This window comes from Vespula pensylvanica, chromosome 15 (assembly GCF_014466175.1).
Source record: "Vespula pensylvanica isolate Volc-1 chromosome 15, ASM1446617v1, whole genome shotgun sequence".
Taxonomy (NCBI): domain Eukaryota; kingdom Metazoa; phylum Arthropoda; class Insecta; order Hymenoptera; family Vespidae; genus Vespula; species Vespula pensylvanica.
Window position 1 is genome coordinate 1,567,351 of NC_057699.1, and position 5,870 is coordinate 1,573,220.

Genomic DNA, 5,870 nt, shown 5'->3' on the forward strand with positions numbered 1-5,870 from the left:
ATAAATTGTTCGAGCGAACGAGGAAATTTGCATGTTGATAGTGAATTAAAAAGTTTCGGATCGTTTTGCCCTTCATCCCCGTCTCAATTTCTAACCAAAACTGAGCAAGCAACTGAGTACGACGTTGCCACGAAGAAAAGTTTTTCCTCGTTGGTCGTCCTCCTTCTCTTCGTTGTCGTTGTCGTTGTTATATGGTAGTAGTAATGGTAATAGTGGTAGTAGTAGTAGTAGTAGTGGTAGTAGTAGTAGTAGTAGTAATAGTAATAGTAATAGTAGTAGTAGTAGTAGTAGTGGTGGTGGTGTAGTCTGTTAGTCGATACTACGACCCATTTGTCAGCCGATACAAGTCTCCGAACGTTCTGAGTAATTTCCTTCGAGATCATGCTCGATTGTTCTCGACACGGTTACCACAAGTTCACCTAAAAATAATAGAACGATGCGTTCTTTCAACGCGTTCCATTGCATTATTCAATAGCCGATTGGGGATTAGTCTTTGTAAAAAAAAAAAGAAAAAAAGGAAAAAGAAAGAAAGAAAGAAAGAAAGAAAAATAATAAAGAAAAGAAAGAGAGAGAGGGGTAGGAAGAAGAAATTCTGAAATTCTGAAATTCTGAAATTCTGAAATTCACGAATAAGGGTAGGTTAGATATATATATATATATATATATATATATATATATATATATAACATTTTATTCGAACGTAAATGTAACGATTTCTCTATAGTTCGTTCGTATACGAATACAAGCGTATCCTTTCGTTTGGAGGATGATATAGATATATAGCTTCGATGAAATCGATATCCTTTGATCGTAATGTCCCCTCCTGAAGTGTTGCACCGAGTCGAGTGAATATAGGATTTCCTTTTCGTGCTCACGAAAGGAAATAAGTTTCGCCTGGAGAGTTCCATGGATGAAACGACTGTTTCTATCTATCTATTCCCCATCATCCCCGCACACCCTCATCTCCCTTCCATCCTTTCTCCCTCTGTCTCTCTCTCTTTCTCTTTCTCTCTCTCATCATCATCATCCCACGTTTCTCGTTTCCTCGTCTTCTTATTTCATCGTACTACGTATCTATACGAACGATGGTTTTTCATCGATGCGCATCGATGATACCAAGCTTCTGTTCCCTTTCCTTAAGGTAGCGATGCCCTTTGAAGGGTGAAAGGTGATCGCGGTAGGGCTACGAAATTCGTTTTAGACAAGCACCGGAATCAAGATTCCCTCTAGGGAGGGTTACCCTTGAAATTTTTTTTCCTCTTTTTTTTTTTCTTTCCTTCTTTAGTATTATATCCGTCGAAGTGCGGTCGAAACACTTATCTTACGTATCATTTAACGTTCTTTAACATATACCCAAAACGAAAGAAAATTTCTAACGCGTTCGTTCCATCGAGGATCATGAATTTGAACGAAACGCCTGATAAACTCTCTGCTCTTTCTTATTGGACTTTTAAAATACTCGGCAAGATTTATGTCGCGTTTTCTTATTCCACCAATTCCCTTTGCAACCCTTCGCTTTCGATAGATATATATACATATATATTACATATATATGTATATATACATACACGTACACGCGAACAAACGAGTCCTCACATTTTCAAAGACGAAGGCTAGCAGCCGAGAGTCTCGGTTCGCTTGTTACGCAAAAACAGATTTACTCCGTTTGAATCGGCGCACTACTGCCCTTCACGCTAGGGAATCGACGGAGTTACCTACACCAACGTATCGGACGTCCGTTAGAACTCACCAGGGAAATTCTCAAGTCTATTCGAACGGAGTAGGATGCGTAAAGTTTCGCGAAAGGATCCTCGCTCGTTCGTCGTAGGTTAGAAAGGGTATGTATGTGTGCTATATATACGGCCTTTTCCTAACTGTACCTCTATCTCTCTATACGTACATACATACATACACGCGCACACACATATATACGTACGTATGTATATATAGATTGTGTAATAGGAAGCGAGGGTGAAAGACGTGAAAGAGGAAAAGAGAAGAAAACGCTACTGGGCAGAAGCTACTCGAGAGAGTAGGGTCATCCTGGACGGATGAGATGTAACCTAACGGAGAGAAGATACTCGCTGAAATACGCAACAGACCGCTAGATTTCAACCCCTACGAGAATAAATGTTAAAGAGGAGCACTCCGAAATAACATCACATCACTATATTCCTTTATTCGTCTAATACAATTTCCCTCGACTTTTCAAGTTTATGTCGTTGATCGTAGTATATCTGAAATCCTGGACATTGATTATGAATCCGTGCTGAGAACTAAGGGACATATATATATATATATATATATATATATATATATATATATAATACTTTGAGAGTTATTGATGGTTATATCTATAACCATTGGAAAGCTATAGATAGAGAAGAAAGAGAGAGATAATGGATAAGACGATCAACGCAGGTTTCGAACATCAGTTATGTAGAGACGTTTCAAAAGTACACTTCACAAACATTTTTGATATTATTTATCACTTATATTATTATCAATCAAATAATTTACTACACGTCATATTTTACTATACGTTTAATAAATAATGTTGAAATTTGTAAATGTTGAATTTATATAACGTCTAAATGAACAATATTGTATTAAATATTTTCTATTGAAAACTTTGATAATAAGGTATATAAATCTGTATAATAAATAACGTTGAGTTATGAATCTGTATAATAAATAATGTTGAAATTTGTAAATGTTGAATTTATATAACGTCCGAATGAACGATACTCTATTAAATATTTTTTATTGCAAATTTCGATAATAGAATATATAAATCTGTTATTTTCAATAGCTGTTTTCTAAGCTCTTCGTCTTATTTTTCTCTTCTTTTCTTTCTTTCTATCTTTTCTGTTCTTTTTCTTTTTTCACATTGAACGAGATTAACATGTCTGACGTATTTATTATAAATTTATTTACACTGTCATCAATCATATCGTATTATCCCTTCGATGTCAAACACACGATTATCAATTAGCAAAAATCATTTCTCTTCAAACGACACTCGATAAATTTGAAGTAACATATTCCTCGATTTTCCTACCTATACATAAATACTCGTATAAATTCTAACAAGATCAAGAAAACGAAATTCTCATAAAACAATTATCCCTTAGTATGACATATACACACACACACACACACACACACACACAGCACATACATAAGTCAAACTTTTCGTTTAACGTATTAACAAAGCCAAATAAACCCGATTATAAATTTTCTCGACGAGACACGTTTTTCGAATTACTGGTCCCACCGTGCAGTTACTACTATGTACATTCGCGAATAAGAACGCATTTCAGTTATGTTTTCAAGCAGCAAGTAGGTAAATACATACCTATGTACGTATATCTATCTATATATATATATATATATATATATATATATATATATTCATGCACACGAATGTATACATATCCATCTATATATATCAGAAAAAAGAAAGCTCTTACGAATACGCACGTACGTTACTTCTTCATTCGAAGTAAAAGAGAAGCATAACGTACACACACACACACATATAGATAGATGTATATATATACATATATGAATATATATATATATATATATATATATATATATGAACATACAGAGAGGAAGGTGTACTCGCTTATTCGAAAGCGTGAACATTGGCGCTTTGCCACGGCACTCGAGAATACGAGGCTTCTACGTGCAGCAGCCCACACTGCACTCTACCATACTCACACTTATGCCACATCAGCGCCACATCATCGCCAACACACAAGCGTCATTACTTCTTTTTCTTTCTTTCTTTCTTTCTTTTTTTCTTTCTTTCTTTCTTTTTCTCTTTTTCTCTTGTCCTATCCACTGCTCACCTCTACATTTCCTCTACACTCTTCCCTTCGACTCGGCAACGATAATTCGCCTATTTCTCCTTCTTTCTTTCAACGCTTTTCATCTCGGCTTCTTCTCGTTAAATGCACGATTTCACGCGTAAACTCACACTTCTTCGTATGCGAGCTATAAAACTCTATTATCGCCATTGATACCGTGAGCTTATTAGACCTTAATGAAAACTGCCTAACCTACTTGTGTTTTTTTCAAATGGTGAATGTTCGAGGAGTCATTTCAATTACGCGCTATATATATTTTTTCTCTTGAAAAAATGTATATATATGTGTGTGTTTGTGTATAGGATACATTTATAATTTCGTCAATCTGACTTTTTTTTTTATATATTCTTTCATATATTCACTCTAATATTAAACCAAACATTTTTAGTATTACCTTAAATATCCTTTAACGATAATAAATTATAACAAACAATATGATACTTATATAAAAAAAAAAAAAAAACATCATGTATTACAATTATAACACGCTCATATAAAAAACTATCATCTTGGTTAGAAAATATTTCCACGAGCGTTTAATAAATACACGACGAAATATTTATTTAGAATGACAGAGAGAAAAAGAGAGAAAGGGGAAAGTTCGATCGGGTCTCTTGCTACTTTTTTTTTTTATTTTTTTTTTTAAATCAATTCACGGAATAGTCCGAAAGAGATAGATAAATAGATAGATAGATAGATAGATAGATAGATAGATAGATAGATAGATAGATAGATAGATAGAGAGAGAGAGAGAGAGAGAGAGAGAGAGAGAGAGAGAGACAGCAAAAAAGAGAGAGAAAAAAAAAACAAGAGAGAAAAAGTTTATCGATTCGAAAAGTAACGAGCCTTGAAAAAGAAGGGAAAAATCGTAAGAGAAAGGACAGAAGGAAAACTGTAAAATCGGAAAAGGAAGATAAAAGGAGCGAAGTAGAAAGCGAGGCCAGCAACAGCGGGCTTATTGGGGATGATTGAATACGGCGATAACTCATGCCGCGGTACCCGCGGGATGATATTTTAAGATTGCTGCCTTGAAGAAGAAGAAGAAGAAGAAGAAGAAGAAGAATAAGAAAGGGGGAGAAAGAAGGATAGGGAAGAAGAAAGGAAAATGGAAATGGTGGTTGTGCGTTGAACTTGAGGAAAGAAGAGATGGAAGGAGTATCTAAAAAAGAGAAGGGGTGGGTGGATGGAGAGATGGTCGAGGGGTAGAGAGGATAATCGAAAAGAGTGAGATACGAAGAACTTAGACGAGAGGAGGAAAGAAGAACACGAGGAAATGTCTGGGTGTGTGAAACGCAAAGAAAGAACGTTAAGAGGACGAAGAAGAAGAAGAAGAAGAAGAAGAAGAAGAAGAAGAAGATGATGAAAAAGAAGAAGAAGAAGAAAAAGGGAGTCCTTATTCGGCGAGTCAAATCTCCAAGGAGTTCGAAATTTCAACGTTATTCTACGCACGTATCATCGCACCCACCTCTACAGACGCAACCCCTTTGCTCTCGAAGCCTGCATTTCTGACCCGGCTTTCACCCCTCGCAAAATGAGAAACGAAGGGAACGGGGAAGGGAAGAGTAGGGAAAAGGGATGGTAAAGGAAAGTAGAAATAGTAGTAGTAGAAGAAGAAGAAGAAGAAGAAGAAGAAGAAGAAGAAGAAGAAGAGACGAGACGACCCTTCGGCTGTGCGGCGAACCTTTCGCATATTCCAAACGTCCCTCGTCGTCCCACATTTCTTCGATCCTTTCACCCTCTCTAACCTTTCCCTTTCGACTTTTTCTCTTTTTCTTTTTTCTTCTCGCACCTATGCCTTAGTAGAAAGAGGAAACGTTCTCTTTCACGTATATATGTATTTCTACGTACATAGATGTATTTATGTATGTATGTATGTATGTATTTATATATGTATGTACAAGATAGGGTTTACTACAGTCTTGTAAAAAATGCACTCGTTCTAACGTTTCATCTCTCTCTCTCTCTCTCTCTCTCTCTCTCTCTCTCTCTCTCTCT

The 5,870-nt window shown here is 36.0% G+C and overlaps 1 protein-coding gene across 2 annotated transcripts in view; it reads left to right on the top strand.

The window, feature by feature from the left end:
• The window catches only part of LOC122634719 (SAM and SH3 domain-containing protein 1-like), a 204,706-nt gene that overhangs the window by 154,949 nt on the left and 43,887 nt on the right, over window positions 1-5,870 (top strand). The gene's annotated exons all lie outside the window — the stretch shown is intronic.